The sequence below is a fragment of the Cibotium barometz genome, chromosome 5 (genome assembly GCF_041138505.1).
Source record: "Cibotium barometz isolate CiBa-2024 chromosome 5, ASM4113850v1, whole genome shotgun sequence".
Lineage (NCBI taxonomy): Eukaryota > Viridiplantae > Streptophyta > Polypodiopsida > Cyatheales > Cibotiaceae > Cibotium > Cibotium barometz.
This window is the reverse complement of record NC_141050.1, coordinates 57711746-57734449: the sequence shown is the minus strand read 5'-3', so window position 1 is coordinate 57734449 and position 22704 is coordinate 57711746.

Sequence of the window (22704 nt, the reverse complement as noted above, 5' to 3'; positions counted from 1 at the left end):
ACCAATTAAACTTCTCAAGCTTGAGAGGGGTTGAGAAGAGAGAAACATTGAGAAATTATAGAAAGATCAATATTCACTAATTACCTTACAACTTGCTTGATTCTTTGTTCACGGTAGAGGCCCCCAACCAATCAATTGGTTAAGTATGTTGATGGAGCCACTAATGGGGATTGAAGAAAGAGGGAAGCTCCAAAAACTAGTGAATTATTAAATGAATTCACAGTTTCGGGCTTAGGTGGAGTAGAGTAACGATGCATAAACACTATATATTTTTCAACAAGGGGGAGGCTTCTATTTATAGGAAAAATTGAGCTCCTAACCAAACAAACTGATTCTAGAATTTTCTAAATCAATTTGGTCAATATTTGACCATTTTTAGGTCAGTTAAGCTAACTTTTTGGAACTAGACTTAAATGAGGAGAGAGGAGAGATGAAATATCTCAATTTTTATGAGTTTAAAACTCATTCAAGCATGTGAAATATGCACCTCCTTTAAAGAACTCCCTTTCCTTACATATGTCATATTTTTAATATTGCTCATAGTTTTTTACTAATAAACCTTGTACATTTTCAACTCTTCATCTTATGTGAAATATGCACCTCCTTTAAAGAACTCCTCTTCCTTACATATGTCATACTTTTAATATTGCTCATAATTTTTTACTAATAAACCTTGTACATTTTCAACTCTTCATCTTATGTGAAATATGCACCTCCTTTAAAGAATTCCCCTTCCTTACATATGTCATATTTTTAATATTGCTCATAGTTTTTTACTAATAAACCTTGTACATTTTCAACTCTTCACCTCATGTGAGCATTTACTCATTTTTGGGTATTTTCTTTTTACAAGTTGGATTTATCTCCTCCCTACACATGGATTGATGCTATTGGTCCATAGGAACCTTAATTGGACCATAGTCTAAAGATTTCTGAAAATCTAGACCCTTAGACTAAGGTTCTTTATAGCTATTTTCAATTAATTCCAATTGCACATTGGAAAATTCTTTTTGAATTTCTGTTTCAGGGGAACTCATCTGAATTAGAAGAGATATTTTTCTATCCAAAAATATTCAAAATCTGAATATTCTCTCTCTAGAATATTTTTCTCTCTCTAGGCTAAAACAGATAGAAACAAGGTCTTTATATTTCTGAAGAGGGATTGATTACAGGGAAAGATACTAGACATCAAAAAGGGGGTGGGGGAGGAATCTTACATTCTACCCCACTTAAAAAAACGCGAGATGTCCTCATCTCGCAACTTGTGATAATTTCGCAAGATTCACGAATATGAGACTTAGAGAAAAATTTTAATCAAGATTAACCACCAAGATAAGTCTTAAAGAGAGCAAGATTCAAAATACGAACAAGATTTAAACTTTATTCATTCTCGGAACTTATACAGTAAAGATAGAGGAACTCTTTACACTTCCATAAGCCCGTCCATCATATGGTCACAAAAGCAGTCCTCACAAGCTGCACAAGTATAAGGTAACTCATCTATGGGAATGATTCTGTGGGTTATTGCTGCGCCTATCTCAGTGGTATGAGGTGTTCTAACAAAAGGACCTCTGAGAGGCAAGCCAAAAACGGGGTAAAGGCATATCTTCTCATGAGGAAGAAAACACGCCAGTAAGAAGACCCGCTCAGAAAACCCAGGATGTCTTGATCTCATGACGCAGTAGTATCGGGGACCCAAACCCAAAGCTTCAATAACCATGGCCAAGCGGACATTGTTACGGAAGTGCTGCTGACCCCAAGGTGTTACCCTAGTTATATCTTGATAGGTCCGCCATTTGGTCTGCGCTACAGAAGTTCCCAAGTGAGGGAAAAGTGAGCGCTCATACTGTTCTATAAAATCCTTCTTCACAGACTCACTTGCGTCTTGAAGGTGAGGAATCATTATGGATAAAACTAATTCTTGTTGCCAAGCCATGAAGGAGATTAGGAAGAAAGGAGATCGATGGGAGTAAGATTACTGTGAGCGACAAGTAAAAGTTACGACTTATATAAAGGAAGGAGCTAGCGTAACTTAGAAGCAACGGTAGCTTGCCACTGAAGTTTTACCGTCTTTCCATGATTTGGGTTTGGCACAATTTTCTATAGAAGGCATTAAGAACTTTGAGATGAGGAGATAAAAGAAGCTCGTAAGCTAAGTCACTTACTTTCTTTGAAGTTAGATAAGGCTCACAATATCTGGGGGATAACTTCTTAAACTCCCCAATAGATAAAGAACTTCTTTTGTGCCGTACTCGAATGAAGACCAAAACCTTGGTATCCAAAACACCGATTTTCACTTCTGAACTCATTGTTCTGAATCCTTAAAACAGCGTGACTCCTGAGAAGTATTCTAGGAAAAGGGTCTTCCTTTTTTTAAACAGAATCTTTCTTTTATTTTTGAGAGGGAATAATTTTAAGATCAAAAAGGGAGATTCTTATTCCTGTATGCCTCGAAGGCTGGGGAGGAATCTTACATTCTACCCCACTTAAAAAAGTGTGAGATGTCCTCATCTCGCCAAGTAGAGGACAACTCTTTTTCTTAAGATCCAATTTATTCTAGGGTTCCTTATATTCTGGTCAACCCAACAGAATACGGGGATAAATATCCCTTATATAGAACTCATCATTAAATAAATTCATTTCAGATCATATCATTCATATCTTTAACACGATAATGGTCCATCAGATCGAAATTTTTTCTTGCTGAACATTCCTCCACGGGAATTTCAGTCAAGCAAGTTTTCAATTTGTCATCCCTTAACTTGATATACCGAGTCAAGTGTTAACAATAGTACTTTGACAGCACAATCCACTAATCTCATAGTGATTTGTTGAAATCATTATCATCATTTATCATTACAGGGACTCGTCCCATTCATCCTCATTACGGTTTTGCTCAAGTTATTATATTTCAACTAAATTTCAAAAATCATCATTTTTCAATCAGAATCCCAATCAATTCATCAGTTCCCAAACAGAATTAAAAATCATATCAACCACATTCAAATTCGTCATCTGGATAGCATTAACGCTTATAATTTCAAGTCTTAGATTTACTCGTATATACTGTCAGTAAAGAGCTGCAGTTATACTCTCGGTATATACGGATAGTCACGGCCCTTGGAATTATAAGGTAAATACCATCATGTCTAGGCCTCAAGCAAGTCAAGGATTCTATATAATTGCGGTACTTCCATCTGAAGACCCAATTACCAAATTACGAATTTCAATTTGAATATCAAATTGTATGAATTATATCACACAATTACAACCTTTTTGTGTTTCTTGATAAATTTCTGACCTATTTGTCTTCTCAATTGATCTTTATTAACCAAATGCTCTGATACCAACTGTGAGATCCCCCTGTTCCCACCGAGCAACGGATTCGGGTACTAGCAGCGGAAGTAGCACTTCTCACATGGGACAGGGGTCCCACATTCGGGGCCTCGTCCACGGATATCCGGACAAGAGACTAATCCGTCGGTTTTTCCAAAACCGAACCCGGAAAAAACTTCCCTTACCCGGAAAGCACGGGCGATTCCACCAGGATAATTTTTTACTCTAACGTAGTCAAGATCATTACTGATCACGCTGATCCAACTGCACCTATAAAGATACTCAGTCGGATCAAGGAAGAAACTTGCACTTGGATCATTGGGATCAACGCTTTTTTCCCCATCAAGAGGCACAGCCGTTGATTCCTATCCATAGAACAATTACTATCCAGGACTTACTTCATCTATCGTAATAACAGAAATTGAGTCTCGGTTTACGGATCCATCAGTCCAGCCTAACCCCATCCGATCCCATGGGTTAGCCAACCGCCCAACCACTGTAGTGATGGGATCCAATTTGGAATTTGGTTAGGATTTGTCCCGGGTACCAAGGAAAAGAGTTCCAAGGCCCCCTAGCCGGAATTTCATGCAAACATAAAACTAGCCACACCACTTACACACCCAATATGAAAATTGCCTTTTTCTTAGCATCAGCTAACTTTAAAACAATCTTTTAATGAAACCATAGTACCACTGATCACAATCTCCCAATTTATCCAGTTGATTCATAATTTCCCATCATTCCTTCATCAGAGTATCTATGGCATCATTGGCAACTAGAACGCTCACCACCTGTCCACACAGAGGCCGTTTCCATAGTTCCTAGCCCATAATACTCGGCAATATAATCACTTATCAAGATGGACTCTCGTTGAAGATCAGCAAGATCAACCAACAGATCCATATAAAAGAGCCATGGACTCATCCGTTGAGGACCAGCAAGGTCAGTCAACCAGATCCATGCCCGGTTTCACAAAACAACTCTTACTCCTTGTTCCAATATCTTCCTCGACGCACGCGTGGGTATCCTAGGCGACCCAGAGCCCGAGCACCGTATGGTCAGCACCCTCTAGGATCCTTCGCAGGTGACCTAGCGCTTCACTCATAGGCCGCTTCCTTGGTCCCTCATCCACCGTACCGGAAGCTCACCATTTTAATCGAACCGAGGCTGGTCAAGACCTCGGTCGACCTTGCTACGCGAGACGTCCTCCATTGACTCTCCGTCAGCAGTTGCAACTTTATCAGTTAGGTCTCCACGACCTTAATCACAAGACGGTCAAAATGCTTCCCCAGCATTCTTGACATAAAACAGCCATTTACAAACAGCATTTACAAACAGTTTACAAATACAGTTTCTATATTAACTCTCATTTTTCCACATTATCCCTCATTAATCCACATTACTTATTCCACATTCCATGTATATGTGTACTCATCCAATCACCTCCTTTTCCATCTCTTCACTTCAGATTCCTTCACATCACATATCATATATTCACATCCATATCCACATCCATACATCCACATCCACATCCACATTCACATCCATACATCCACATCTACATGCTTATCTCCATTTTCACATCCTCATTTATACATCCACATCCCATATCCACATTCATACATACACATCTATATCCACATCCACATCCACATCCACATTCACATCCATGCATCCACATCTACATGCTTACCTCCATTTTCACATCCTCATTTATACATCCACATCCCATATCCACATTCATACATACACATCCATACATCCACATCTACATCCACATACATACATACATCCACATCCACATTCCACATTCACATCTATACATCCACATCTACATTCACATTCACATACATCCACATCCACATTCCCATACATCCACATCTATACATCCACATTCCACATTCACATCTACATTCACATTCACATACATGCATCCACATCTACATTCCCATACATCCACATCTATATATCCACATTCCACATTCACATCTACATTCACATTCACATACATCCACATCTACATTCATATTCACATACATCCACATCCACATTTCCATTCACATCTATACATCCACATCTACATCCACATTTACATCTATGCATATACATCTTCATGCATATATCCATTTTCATGTTCATACTTCCACACTCCCATCTCCATATCCACACATCCACATACATACATCCATTTTCACATTCCCATTTATATAACCCCATATACCTTCACATCTAATCTTTTACATCACATCCATTCTCGCCCTATCACAACCCATATACATCTTATCCTATCACATACACTTCTTACCTCATCCCCCCATACACATCTTAATTCATCTTATCACATCCTAACTTATTTCATAAGCATCTTATCACCTCTTATCACACCTCTTATCACATCCTATCACTTTCCATACGCATCTTATCAATTCTTATCACATCTCATACACCTCTTATCACATCTTATCACATTTCATATCTTTTTTTTTTCTTTTTTTAAAGAGAATTCTTTTATTTGATATAAGATTTCTCTATACATTTATTTATACATAAATTCCATTTAAGGAGACTAACACTTTCGAAATTAAAATCAATCTTTTATGCATCTTCTTATGCATGATTTCAATTTGGTAGGGAATTATACTTTTAGAATAAAAGAATTTCTCTTATGCATCTAAGTTAAGCATAAAATCCATTTATGAGGAAAATCATACTTTTAGTATAAAAAGAATATCTTTTATGCATACCTATATGCATGAAATCCAATATGATAAAAGTAACACTTTTGATATAAAAATTTTTCCTTTATGCATACTTCTATGCATGAAAATTAAAAATGATAAAAGTAACACTTTTGATATAAAAATTTTCCTTTATGCATACTTCTATGCATGAAAATAAAAATGGTAAAAATAACACTTTTAATATAAAAATTTATCCTTTATGCATACTTCTATGCATGAAAGTAAAAATGATAAAAGTAACACTTTTGATATAAAAATTTATCCATTATGCATACTTCTATGCATGAAAATAAAAATGGTAAAAATAACACTTTTGATATAAAAATTTATCCTTTATGCATAATATTAAAATTCAATTTCTCCATGATTATAAGAAATTCTTTCAATTAATCTAGGATGATGATTCCTAGAATATGGTAGGAAGTCCTCTTTTTATGCTTTGAATGAAAATTTTTTATGCATAATTTTTATAAAAATTTTGCCATAGCTCCGCTGCTATGACTGATAAATCTCAATTTTTCTAAGGGATAAAGCTTATCATTAAGGAAATAATTAAAATGATTCTCTAATTGGATCCTTAATCCATAATGGATTGAATCATCAATATACATAAACTAAAAGCATAAGAAAAAGCCATTAATTTGGCCTCAAGCATAGCTTAATCTTGGGTTAAGGAAAAGCTTTATGAAAAGCTTGATTTGGATTGAGAATGGGTCATGAGTATGACCCTTTCTTGAGTGAGAGAGAGAATCTACATAAGAATCATTAGAATTTAAACATAAATGAAAATTAACTTCAATAGCATTTATTAAATTATGTAACTCTTCACTACTATTCAAACTTCAATAGCATTTAAAAAAAAACCATACCAATTAAACTTCTCAAGCTTGAGAGGGGTTGAGAAGAGAGAAACATTGAGAAATTATAGAAAGATCAATATTCACTAATTACCTTACAACTTGCTTGATTCTTTGTTCACGGTAGAGGCCCCCAACCAATCAATTGGTTAAGTATGTTGATGGAGCCACTAATGGGGATTGAAGAAAGAGGGAAGCTCCAAAAACTAGTGAATTATTAAATGAATTCACAGTTTCGGGCTTAGGTGGAGTAGAGTAACGATGCATAAACACTATATATTTTTCAACAAGGGGGAGGCTTCTATTTATAGGAAAAATTGAGCTCCTAACCAAACAAACTGATTCTAGAATTTTCTAAATCAGTTTGGTCAATATTTGACCATTTTTAGGTCAGTTAAGCTAACTTTTTGGAACTAGACTTAAATGAGGAGAGAGGAGAGATGAAATATCTCAATTTTTATGAGTTTAAAACTCATTCAAGCATGTGAAATATGCACCTCCTTTAAAGAACTCCCTTTCCTTACATATGTCATATTTTTAATATTGCTCATAGTTTTTTACTAATAAACCTTGTACATTTTCAACTCTTCATCTTATGTGAAATATGCACCTCCTTTAAAGAACTCCTCTTCCTTACATATGTCATACTTTTAATATTGCTCATAATTTTTTACTAATAAACCTTGTACATTTTCAACTCTTCATCTTATGTGAAATATGCACCTCCTTTAAAGAATTCCCCTTCCTTACATATGTCATATTTTTAATATTGCTCATAGTTTTTTACTAATAAACCTTGTACATTTTCAACTCTTCACCTCATGTGAGCATTTACTCATTTTTGGGTATTTTCTTTTTACAAGTTGGATTTATCTCCTCCCTACACATGGATTGATGCTATTGGTCCATAGGAACCTTAATTGGACCATAGTCTAAAGATTTCTGAAAATCTAGACCCTTAGACTAAGGTTCTTTATAGCTATTTTCAATTAATTCCAATTGCACATTGGAAAATTCTTTTTGAATTTCTGTTTCAGGGGAACTCATCTGAATTAGAAGAGATATTTTTCTATCCAAAAATATTCAAAATCTGAATATTCTCTCTCTAGAATATTTTTCTCTCTCTAGGCTAAAACAGATAGAAACAAGGTCTTTATATTTCTGAAGAGGGATTGATTACAGGGAAAGATACTAGACATCAAAAAGGGGGTGGGGGAGGAATCTTACATTCTACCCCACTTAAAAAAACGCGAGATGTCCTCATCTCACAACTTGTGATAATTTCGCAAGATTCACGAATATGAGACTTAGAGAAAAATTTTAATCAAGATTAACCACCAAGATAAGTCTTAAAGAGAGCAAGATTCAAAATACGAACAAGATTTAAACTTTATTCATTCTCGAAACTTATACAGTAAAGATAGAGGAACTCTTTACACTTCCATAAGCCCGTCCATCATATGGTCACAAAAGCAGTCCTCACAAGCTGCACAAGTATAAGGTAACTCATCTATGGGAATGATTCTGTGGGTTATTGCTGCGCCTATCTCAGTGGTATGAGGTGTTCTAACAAAAGGACCTCTGAGAGGCAAGCCAAAAACGGGGTAAAGGCATATCTTCTCATGAGGAAGAAAACACGCCAGTAAGAAGACCCGCTCAGAAAACCCAGGATGTCTTGATCTCATGACGCAGTAGTATCGGGGACCCAAACCCAAAGCTTCAATAACCATGGCCAAGCGGACATTGTTACGGAAGTGCTGCTGACCCCAGGGTGTTACCCTAGTTATATCTTGATAGGTCCGCCATTTGGTCTGCGCTACAGAAGTTCCCAAGTGAGGGAAAAGTGAGCGCTCATACTGTTCTATAAAATCCTTCTTCACAGACTCACTTGCATCTTGAAGGTGAGGAATCATTATGGATAAAACTAATTCTTGTTGCCAAGCCATGAAGGAGATTAGGAAGAAAGGAGATCGATGGGAGTAAGATTACTGTGAGCGACAAGTAAAAGTTACGACTTATATAAAGGAAGGAGCTAGCGTAACTTAGAAGCCAACGGTAGCTTGCCACTGAAGTTTTACCGTCTTTCCATGATTTGGGTTTGGCACAATTTTCTATAGAAGGCATTAAGAACTTTGAGATGAGGAGATAAAAGAAGCTCGTAAGCTAAGTCACTTACTTTCTTTGAAGTTAGATAAGGCTCACAATATCTGGGGGATAACTTCTTAAACTCCCCAATAGATAAAGAACTTCTTTTGTGCCGTACTCGAATGAAGACCAAAACCTTGGTATCCAAAACACCGATTTTCACTTCTGAACTCATTGTTCTGAATCCTTAAAACAGCGTGACTCCTGAGAAGTATTCGAGGAAAAGGGTCTTCCTTTTTTTAAACAGAATCTTTCTTTTATTTTTGAGAGGGAATAATTTTAAGATCAAAAAGGGAGATTCTTACTCCTGTATGCCTCGAAGGCTGGGGAGGAATCTTACATTCTACCCCACTTAAAAAAGTGTGAGATGTCCTCATCTCGCCAAGTAGAGGACAACTCTTTTTCTTAAGATCCAATTTATTCTAGGGTTCCTTATATTCTGGTCAACCCAACAGAATACGGGGATAAATATCCCTTATATAGAACTCATCATTAAATAAATTCATTTCAGATCATATCATTCATATCTTTAACACGATAATGGTCCATCAGATCGAAATTTTTTCTTGCTGAACATTCCTCCACGGGAATTTCAGTCAAGCAAGTTTTCAATTTGTCATCCCTTAACTTGATATACCGAGTCAAGTGTTAACAGTAGTACTTTGACAGCACAATCCACTAATCTCATAGTGATTTGTTGAAATCATTATCATCATTTATCATTACAGGGACTCGTCCCATTCATCCTCATTGCGGTTTTGCTCAAGTTATTATATTTCAACTAAATTTCAAAAATCATCATTTTTCAATCAGAATCCCAATCAATTCATCAGTTCCCAAACAGAATTAAAAATCATATCAACCACATTCAAATTCGTCATCTGGATAGCATTAACGCTTATAATTTCAAGTCTTAGATTTACTCGTATATACTGTCAGTAAAGAGCTGCAGTTATACTCTCGGTATATACGGATAGTCACGGCCCTTGGAATTATAAGGTAAATACCATCATGTCTAGGCCTCAAGCAAGTCAAGGATTCTATATAATTGCGGTACTTCCATCTGAAGACCCAATTACCAAATTACGAATTTCAATTTGAATATCAAATTGTATGAATTATATCACACAATTACAACCTTTTTGTGTTTCTTGATAAATTTCTGACCTATTTGTCTTCTCAATTGATCTTTATTAACCAAATGCTCTGATACCAACTGTGAGATCCCCCTGTTCCCACCGAGCAACGGATTCGGGTACTAGCAGCGGAAGTAGCACTTCTCACATGGGACAGGGGTCCCACATTCGGGGCCTCGTCCACGGATATCCGGACAAGAGACTAATCCGTCGGTTTTTCCAAAACCGAACCCGGAAAAAACTTCCCTTACCCGGAAAGCACGGGCGATTCCACCAGGATAATTTTTTACTCTAACGTAGTCAAGATCATTACTGATCACGCTGATCCAACTGCACCTATAAAGATACTCAGTCGGATCAAGGAAGAAACTTGCACTTGGATCATTGGGATCAACGCTTTTTTCCCCATCAAGAGGCACAGCCGTTGATTCCTATCCATAGAACAATTACTATCCAGGACTTACTTCATCTATCGTAATAACAGAAATTGAGTCTCGGTTTACGGATCCATCAGTCCAGCCTAACCCCATCCGATCCCATGGGTTAGCCAACCGCCCAACCACTGTAGTGATGGGATCCAATTTGGAATTTGGTTAGGATTTGTCCCGGGTACCAAGGAAAAGAGTTCCAAGGCCCCCTAGCCGGAATTTCATGCAAACATAAAACTAGCCACACCACTTACACACCCAATATGAAAATTGCCTTTTTCTTAGCATCAGCTAACTTTAAAACAATCTTTTAATGAAACCATAGTACCACTGATCACAATCTCCCAATTTATCCAGTTGATTCATAATTTCCCATCATTCCTTCATCAGAGTATCTATGGCATCATTGGCAACTAGAACGCTCACCACCTGTCCACACAGAGGCCGTTTCCATAGTTCCTAGCCCATAATACTCGGCAATATAATCACTTATCAAGATGGACTCTCGTTGAAGATCAGCAAGATCAACCAACAGATCCATATAAAAGAGCCATGGACTCATCCGTTGAGGACCAGCAAGGTCAGTCAACCAGATCCATGCCCGGTTTCACAAAACAACTCTTACTCCTTGTTCCAATATCTTCCTCGACGCACGCGTGGGTATCCTAGGCGACCCAGAGCCCGAGCACCGTATGGTCAGCACCCTCTAGGATCCTTCGCAGGTGACCTAGCGCTTCACTCATAGGCCGCTTCCTTGGTCCCTCATCCACCGTACCGGAAGCTCACCATTTTAATCGAACCGAGGCTGGTCAAGACCTCGGTCGACCTTGCTACGCGAGACGTCCTCCATTGACTCTCCGTCAGCAGTTGCAACTTTATCAGTTAGGTCTCCACGACCTTAATCACAAGACGGTCAAAATGCTTCCCCAGCATTCTTGACATAAAACAGCCATTTACAAACAGCATTTACAAACAGTTTACAAATACAGTTTCTATATTAACTCTCATTTTTCCACATTATCCCTCATTAATCCACATTACTTATTCCACATTCCATGTATATGTGTACTCATCCAATCACCTCCTTTTCCATCTCTTCACTTCAGATTCCTTCACATCACATATCATATATTCACATCCATATCCACATCCATACATCCACATCCACATCCACATTCACATCCATACATCCACATCTACATGCTTATCTCCATTTTCACATCCTCATTTATACATCCACATCCCATATCCACATTCATACATACACATCTATATCCACATCCACATCCACATCCACATTCACATCCATGCATCCACATCTACATGCTTACCTCCATTTTCACATCCTCATTTATACATCCACATCCCATATCCACATTCATACATACACATCCATACATCCACATCTACATCCACATACATACATACATCCACATCCACATTCCACATTCACATCTATACATCCACATCTACATTCACATTCACATACATCCACATCCACATTCCCATACATCCACATCTATACATCCACATTCCACATTCACATCTACATTCACATTCACATACATGCATCCACATCTACATTCCCATACATCCACATCTATATATCCACATTCCACATTCACATCTACATTCACATTCACATACATCCACATCTACATTCATATTCACATACATCCACATCCACATTTCCATTCACATCTATACATCCACATCTACATCCACATTTACATCTATGCATATACATCTTCATGCATATATCCATTTTCATGTTCATACTTCCACACTCCCATCTCCATATCCACACATCCACATACATACATCCATTTTCACATTCCCATTTATATAACCCCATATACCTTCACATCTAATCTTTTACATCACATCCATTCTCGCCCTATCACAACCCATATACATCTTATCCTATCACATACACTTCTTACCTCATCCCCCCATACACATCTTAATTCATCTTATCACATCCTAACTTATTTCATAAGCATCTTATCACCTCTTATCACACCTCTTATCACATCCTATCACTTTCCATACGCATCTTATCAATTCTTATCACATCTCATACACCTCTTATCACATCTTATCACATTTCATATCTTTTTTTTTTCTTTTTTTAAAGAGAATTCTTTTATTTGATATAAGATTTCTCTATACATTTATTTATACATAAATTCCATTTAAGGAGACTAACACTTTCGAAATTAAAATCAATCTTTTATGCATCTTCTTATGCATGATTTCAATTTGGTAGGGAATTATACTTTTAGAATAAAAGAATTTCTCTTATGCATCTAAGTTAAGCATAAAATCCATTTATGAGGAAAATCATACTTTTAGTATAAAAAGAATATCTTTTATGCATACCTATATGCATGAAATCCAATATGATAAAAGTAACACTTTTGATATAAAAATTTTTCCTTTATGCATACTTCTATGCATGAAAATTAAAAATGATAAAAGTAACACTTTTGATATAAAAATTTTCCTTTATGCATACTTCTATGCATGAAAATAAAAATGGTAAAAATAACACTTTTAATATAAAAATTTATCCTTTATGCATACTTCTATGCATGAAAGTAAAAATGATAAAAGTAACACTTTTGATATAAAAATTTATCCATTATGCATACTTCTATGCATGAAAATAAAAATGGTAAAAATAACACTTTTGATATAAAAATTTATCCTTTATGCATAATATTAAAATTCAATTTCTCCATGATTATAAGAAATTCTTTCAATTAATCTAGGATGATGATTCCTAGAATATGGTAGGAAGTCCTCTTTTTATGCTTTGAATGAAAATTTTTTATGCATAATTTTTATAAAAATTTTGCCATAGCTCCGCTGCTATGACTGATAAATCTCAATTTTTCTAAGGGATAAAGCTTATCATTAAGGAAATAATTAAAATGATTCTCTAATTGGATCCTTAATCCATAATGGATTGAATCATCAATATACATAAACTAAAAGCATAAGAAAAAGCCATTAATTTGGCCTCAAGCATAGCTTAATCTTGGGTTAAGGAAAAGCTTTATGAAAAGCTTGATTTGGATTGAGAATGGGTCATGAGTATGACCCTTTCTTGAGTGAGAGAGAGAATCTACATAAGAATCATTAGAATTTAAACATAAATGAAAATTAACTTCAATAGCATTTATTAAATTATGTAACTCTTCACTACTATTCAAACTTCAATAGCATTTAAAAAAAAACCATACCAATTAAACTTCTCAAGCTTGAGAGGGGTTGAGAAGAGAGAAACATTGAGAAATTATAGAAAGATCAATATTCACTAATTACCTTACAACTTGCTTGATTCTTTGTTCACGGTAGAGGCCCCCAACCAATCAATTGGTTAAGTATGTTGATGGAGCCACTAATGGGGATTGAAGAAAGAGGGAAGCTCCAAAAACTAGTGAATTATTAAATGAATTCACAGTTTCGGGCTTAGGTGGAGTAGAGTAACGATGCATAAACACTATATATTTTTCAACAAGGGGGAGGCTTCTATTTATAGGAAAAATTGAGCTCCTAACCAAACAAACTGATTCTAGAATTTTCTAAATCAGTTTGGTCAATATTTGACCATTTTTAGGTCAGTTAAGCTAACTTTTTGGAACTAGACTTAAATGAGGAGAGAGGAGAGATGAAATATCTCAATTTTTATGAGTTTAAAACTCATTCAAGCATGTGAAATATGCACCTCCTTTAAAGAACTCCCTTTCCTTACATATGTCATATTTTTAATATTGCTCATAGTTTTTTACTAATAAACCTTGTACATTTTCAACTCTTCATCTTATGTGAAATATGCACCTCCTTTAAAGAACTCCTCTTCCTTACATATGTCATACTTTTAATATTGCTCATAATTTTTTACTAATAAACCTTGTACATTTTCAACTCTTCATCTTATGTGAAATATGCACCTCCTTTAAAGAATTCCCCTTCCTTACATATGTCATATTTTTAATATTGCTCATAGTTTTTTACTAATAAACCTTGTACATTTTCAACTCTTCACCTCATGTGAGCATTTACTCATTTTTGGGTATTTTCTTTTTACAAGTTGGATTTATCTCCTCCCTACACATGGATTGATGCTATTGGTCCATAGGAACCTTAATTGGACCATAGTCTAAAGATTTCTGAAAATCTAGACCCTTAGACTAAGGTTCTTTATAGCTATTTTCAATTAATTCCAATTGCACATTGGAAAATTCTTTTTGAATTTCTGTTTCAGGGGAACTCATCTGAATTAGAAGAGATATTTTTCTATCCAAAAATATTCAAAATCTGAATATTCTCTCTCTAGAATATTTTTCTCTCTCTAGGCTAAAACAGATAGAAACAAGGTCTTTATATTTCTGAAGAGGGATTGATTACAGGGAAAGATACTAGACATCAAAAAGGGGGTGGGGGAGGAATCTTACATTCTACCCCACTTAAAAAAACGCGAGATGTCCTCATCTCACAACTTGTGATAATTTCGCAAGATTCACGAATATGAGACTTAGAGAAAAATTTTAATCAAGATTAACCACCAAGATAAGTCTTAAAGAGAGCAAGATTCAAAATACGAACAAGATTTAAACTTTATTCATTCTCGAAACTTATACAGTAAAGATAGAGGAACTCTTTACACTTCCATAAGCCCGTCCATCATATGGTCACAAAAGCAGTCCTCACAAGCTGCACAAGTATAAGGTAACTCATCTATGGGAATGATTCTGTGGGTTATTGCTGCGCCTATCTCAGTGGTATGAGGTGTTCTAACAAAAGGACCTCTGAGAGGCAAGCCAAAAACGGGGTAAAGGCATATCTTCTCATGAGGAAGAAAACACGCCAGTAAGAAGACCCGCTCAGAAAACCCAGGATGTCTTGATCTCATGACGCAGTAGTATCGGGGACCCAAACCCAAAGCTTCAATAACCATGGCCAAGCGGACATTGTTACGGAAGTGCTGCTGACCCCAGGGTGTTACCCTAGTTATATCTTGATAGGTCCGCCATTTGGTCTGCGCTACAGAAGTTCCCAAGTGAGGGAAAAGTGAGCGCTCATACTGTTCTATAAAATCCTTCTTCACAGACTCACTTGCATCTTGAAGGTGAGGAATCATTATGGATAAAACTAATTCTTGTTGCCAAGCCATGAAGGAGATTAGGAAGAAAGGAGATCGATGGGAGTAAGATTACTGTGAGCGACAAGTAAAAGTTACGACTTATATAAAGGAAGGAGCTAGCGTAACTTAGAAGCCAACGGTAGCTTGCCACTGAAGTTTTACCGTCTTTCCATGATTTGGGTTTGGCACAATTTTCTATAGAAGGCATTAAGAACTTTGAGATGAGGAGATAAAAGAAGCTCGTAAGCTAAGTCACTTACTTTCTTTGAAGTTAGATAAGGCTCACAATATCTGGGGGATAACTTCTTAAACTCCCCAATAGATAAAGAACTTCTTTTGTGCCGTACTCGAATGAAGACCAAAACCTTGGTATCCAAAACACCGATTTTCACTTCTGAACTCATTGTTCTGAATCCTTAAAACAGCGTGACTCCTGAGAAGTATTCGAGGAAAAGGGTCTTCCTTTTTTTAAACAGAATCTTTCTTTTATTTTTGAGAGGGAATAATTTTAAGATCAAAAAGGGAGATTCTTACTCCTGTATGCCTCGAAGGCTGGGGAGGAATCTTACATTCTACCCCACTTAAAAAAGTGTGAGATGTCCTCATCTCGCCAAGTAGAGGACAACTCTTTTTCTTAAGATCCAATTTATTCTAGGGTTCCTTATATTCTGGTCAACCCAACAGAATACGGGGATAAATATCCCTTATATAGAACTCATCATTAAATAAATTCATTTCAGATCATATCATTCATATCTTTAACACGATAATGGTCCATCAGATCGAAATTTTTTCTTGCTGAACATTCCTCCACGGGAATTTCAGTCAAGCAAGTTTTCAATTTGTCATCCCTTAACTTGATATACCGAGTCAAGTGTTAACAGTAGTACTTTGACAGCACAATCCACTAATCTCATAGTGATTTGTTGAAATCATTATCATCATTTATCATTACAGGGACTCGTCCCATTCATCCTCATTGCGGTTTTGCTCAAGTTATTATATTTCAACTAAATTTCAAAAATCATCATTTTTCAATCAGAATCCCAATCAATTCATCAGTTCCCAAACAGAATTAAAAATCATATCAACCACATTCAAATTCGTCATCTGGATAGCATTAACGCTTATAATTTCAAGTCTTAGATTTACTCGTATATACTGTCAGTAAAGAGCTGCAGTTATACTCTCGGTATATACGGATAGTCACGGCCCTTGGAATTATAAGGTAAATACCATCATGTCTAGGCCTCAAGCAAGTCAAGGATTCTATATAATTGCGGTACTTCCATCTGAAGACCCAATTACCAAATTACGAATTTCAATTTGAATATCAAATTGTATGAATTATATCACACAATTACAACCTTTTTGTGTTTCTTGATAAATTTCTGACCTATTTGTCTTCTCAATTGATCTTTATTAACCAAATGCTCTGATACCAACTGTGAGATCCCCCTGTTCCCACCGAGCAACGGATTCGGGTACTAGCAGCGGAAGTAGCACTTCTCACATGGGACAGGGGTCCCACATTCGGGGCCTCGTCCACGGATATCCGGACAAGAGACTAATCCGTCGGTTTTTCCAAAACCGAACCCGGAAAAAACTTCCCTTACCCGGAAAGCACGGGCGATTCCACCAGGATAATTTTTTACTCTAACGTAGTCAAGATCATTACTGATCACGCTGATCCAACTGCACCTATAAAGATACTCAGTCGGATCAAGGAAGAAACTTGCACTTGGATCATTGGGATCAACGCTTTTTTCCCCATCAAGAGGCACAGCCGTTGATTCCTATCCATAGAACAATTACTATCCAGGACTTACTTCATCTATCGTAATAACAGAAATTGAGTCTCGGTTTACGGATCCATCAGTCCAGCCTAACCCCATCCGATCCCATGGGTTAGCCAACCGCCCAACCACTGTAGTGATGGGATCCAATTTGGAATTTGGTTAGGTTTTGTCCCGGGTACCAAGGAAAAGAGTTCCAAGGCCCCCTAGCCGGAATTTCATGCAAACATAAAACTAGCCACACCACTTACACACCCAATATGAAAATTGCCTTTTTCTTAGCATCAGCTAACTTTAAAACAATCTTTTAATGAAACCATAGTACCACTGATCACAATCTCCCAATTTATCCAGTTGATTCATAATTTCCCATCATTCCTTCATCAGAGTATCTATGGCATCATTGGCAACTAGAACGCTCACCACCTGTCCACACAGAGGCCGTTTCCATAGTTCCTAGCCCATAATACTCGGCAATATAATCACTTATCAAGATGGACTCTCGTTGAAGATCAGCAAGATCAACCAACAGATCCATATAAAAGAGCCATGGACTCATCCGTTGAGGACCAGCAAGGTCAGTCAACCAGATCCATGCCCGGTTTCACAAAACAACTCTTACTCCTTGTTCCAATATCTTCCTCGACGCACGCGTGGGTATCCTAGGCGACCCAGAGCCCGAGCACCGTATGGTCAGCACCCTCTAGGATCCTTCGCAGGTGACCTAGCGCTTCACTCATAGGCCGCTTCCTTGGTCCCTCATCCACCGTACCGGAAGCTCACCATTTTAATCGAACCGAGGCTGGTCAAGACCTCGGTCGACCTTGCTACGCGAGACGTCCTCCATTGACTCTCCGTCAGCAGTTGCAACTTTATCAGTTAGGTCTCCACGACCTTAATCACAAGACGGTCAAAATGCTTCCCCAGCATTCTTGACATAAAACAGCCATTTACAAACAGCATTTACAAACAGTTTACAAATACAGTTTCTATATTAACTCTCATTTTTCCACATTATCCCTCATTAATCCACATTACTTATTCCACATTCCATGTATATGTGTACTCATCCAATCACCTCCTTTTCCATCTCTTCACTTCAGATTCCTTCACATCACATATCATATATTCACATCCATATCCACATCCATACATCCACATCCACATCCACATTCACATCCATACATCCACATCTACATGCTTATCTCCATTTTCACATCCTCATTTATACATCCACATCCCATATCCACATTCATACATACACATCTATATCCACATCCACATCCACATCCATGCATCCACATCTACATGCTTACCTCCATTTTCACATCCTCATTTATACATCCACATCCCATATCCACATTCATACATACACATCCATACATCCACATCTACATCCACATACATACATACATCCACATCCACATTCCACATTCACATCTATACATCCACATCTACATTCACATTCACATACATCCACATCCACATTCCCATACATCCACATCTATACATCCACATTCCACATTCACATCTACATTCACATTCACATACATGCATCCACATCTACATTTCCATACATCCACATCTATATATCCACATTCCACATTCACATCTACATTCACATTCACATACATCCACATCTACATTCACATTCACATACATCCACATCCACATTTCCATTCACATCTATACATCCACATCTACATCCACATTTACATCTATGCATATACATCTTCATGCATATATCCATTTTTATGTTCATACTTCCACACTCCCATCTCCATATCCACACATCCACATACATACATCCATTTTCACATTCCCATTTATATAACCCCATATACCTTCACATCTAATCTTTTACATCACATCCATTCTCACCCTATCACAACCCATATACATCTTATCCTATCACATACACTTCTTACCTCATCCCCCCATACACATCTTAATTCATCTTATCACATCCTAACTTATTTCATAAGCATCTTATCACCTCTTATCACACCTCTTATCACATCCTATCACTTTCCATACGCATCTTATCAATTCTTATCACATCTCATACACCTCTTATCACATCTTATCACATTTCATATCTTTTTCTTTTCTTTTTTTAAAGAGAATTCTTTTATTTGATATAAGATTTCTCTACACATTTATTTATACATAAATTCCATTTAAGGAGACTAACACTTTCGAAATTAAAATCAATCTTTTATGCATCTTCGTATGCATGATTTCAATTTGGTAGGGAATTATACTTTTAGAATAAAAGAATTTCTCTTATGCATCTAAGTTAAGCATAAAATCCATTTATGAGGAAAATCATACTTTTAGTATAAAAAGAATATCTTTTATGCATACCTATATGCATGAAATCCAATATGATAAAAGTAACACTTTTGATATAAAAATTTTTCCTTTATGCATACTTCTATGCATGAAAATTAAAAATGATAAAAGTAACACTTTTGATATAAAAATTTTCCTTTATGCATACTTCTATGCATGAAAATAAAAATGGTAAAAATAACACTTTTAATATAAAAATTTATCCTTTATGCATACTTCTATGCATGAAAGTAAAAATGATAAAAGTAACACTTTTGATATAAAAATTTATCCATTATGCATACTTCTATGCATGAAAATAAAAATGGTAAAAATAACACTTTTGATATAAAAATTTATCCTTTATGCATAATATTAAAATTCAATTTCTCCATGATTATAAGAAATTCTTTCAACTAATCTAGGATGATGATTCCTAGAATATGGTAGGAAGTCCTCTTTTTATGCTTTGAATGAAAATTTTTTATGCATAATTTTTATAAAAATTTTGCCATAGCTCCGCTGCTATGACTGATAAATCTCAATTTTTCTAAGGGATAAAGCTTATCATTAAGGAAATAATTAAAATGATTCTCTAATTGGATCCTTAATCCATAATGGATTGAATCATCAATATACATAAACTAAAAGCATAAGAAAAAGCCATTAATTTGGCCTCAAGCATAGCTTAATCTTGGGTTAAGGAAAAGCTTTATGAAAAGCTTGATTTGGATTGAGAATGGGTCATGAGTATGACCCTTTCTTGAGTGAGAGAGAGAATTTACATAAGAATCATTAGAATTTAAACATAAATGAAAATTAACTTCAATAGCATTTATTAAATTATGTAACTCTTCACTACTATTCAAACTTCAATAGCATTTAAAAAAAAACCATACCAATTAAACTTCTCAAGCTTGAGAGGGGTTGAGAAGAGAGAAACATTGAGAAATTATAGAAAGATCAATATTCACTAATTACCTTACAACTTGCTTGATTCTTTGTTCACGGTAGAGGCCCCCAACCAATCAATTGGTTAAGTATGTTGATGGAGCCACTAATGGGGATTGAAGAAAGAGGGAAGCTCCAAAAACTAGTGAATTATTAAATGAATTCACAGTTTCTGGCTTAGGTGGAGTAGAGTAACGATGCATAAACACTATATATTTTTCAACAAGGGGGAGGCTTCTATTTATAGGAAAAATTGAGCTCCTAACCAAACAAACTGATTCTAGAATTTTCTAAATCAGTTTGGTCAATATTTGACCATTTTTAGGTCAGTTAAGCTAACTTTTTGGAACTAGACTTAAATGAGGAGAGAGGAGAGATGAAATATCTCAATTTTTATGAGTTTAAAACTCATTCAAGCATGTGAAATATGCACCTCCTTTAAAGAACTCCCTTTCCTTACATATGTCATATTTTTAATATTGCTCATAGTTTTTTACTAATAAACCTTGTACATTTTCAACTCTTCATCTTATGTGAAATATGCACCTCCTTTAAAGAACTCCTCTTCCTTACATATGTCATACTTTTAATATTGCTCATAATTTTTTACTAATAAACCTTGTACATTTTCAACTCTTCATCTTATGTGAAATATGCACCTCCTTTAAAGAATTCCCCTTCCTTACATATGTCATATTTTTAATATTGCTCATAGTTTTTTACTAATAAACCTTGTACATTTTCAACTCTTCACCTCATGTGAGCATTTACTCATTTTTGGGTATTTTCTTTTTACAAGTTGGATTTATCTCCTCCCTACACATGGATTGATGCTATTGGTCCATAGGAACCTTAATTGGACCATAGTCTAAAGATTTCTGAAAATCTAGACCCTTAGACTAAGGTTCTTTATAGCTATTTTCAATTAATTCCAATTGCACATTGGAAAATTCTTTTTGAATTTCTGTTTCAGGGGAACTCATCTGAATTAGAAGAGATATTTTTCTATCCAAAAATATTCAAAATCTGAATATTCTCTCTCTAGAATATTTTTCTCTCTCTAGGCTAAAACAGATAGAAACAAGGTCTTTATATTTCTGAAGAGGGATTGATTACAGGGAAAGATACTAGACATCAAAAAGGGGGTGGGGGAGGAATCTTACATATACTTTGTCTGACACAAAGCAATACCTCCATCACACTGCTTAAATTGTATCCCCAAATAATGATGCAAATGCCCCAAATCTGACATCTCAAAAGAGGCATTCAAATCGGCCTTAAAATCAGCAATATGACTTTCATTTGGTCCTGTGAGCAGCATGTCATCGACATAGAGAGCAATGATTAGATGTACATCATCCACACATTTAACATATAAAGTGCTTTCTGTTGGACTATTCTGAAAACCATGTGCAGTCAAATATGCATGTATCTTTTCATACCAAGCTCGTGGAGCTTGCTTTAAACCATATAAAGCCTTTTTCAACCTGTACACTTTGTTTTCTTGCCCTTTTTGAACAAAACCATGAGGCTGCGATACATACACCTCCTCATGCAAATCTCCATTCAAGAACGCAGTCTTTATGTCCAACTGATGTACATTCCAACCATTATGAGCTGCCAATGCACAAATGCTACGAATGGTAGTCATACGACAAGTGGGAGCAAAGGTCTCATCAAAATCAATGCCCTTTTCTTGAGCATAACCCTTTGCAACAAGTCTAGTCTTATAGTGATCAACACTGCCATCTGGCTTTCGTTTCAACTTAAAAACCCACTTACATCCCAATGGCCTTTTTACCAATAGGCAAATCACATAAAGACCATG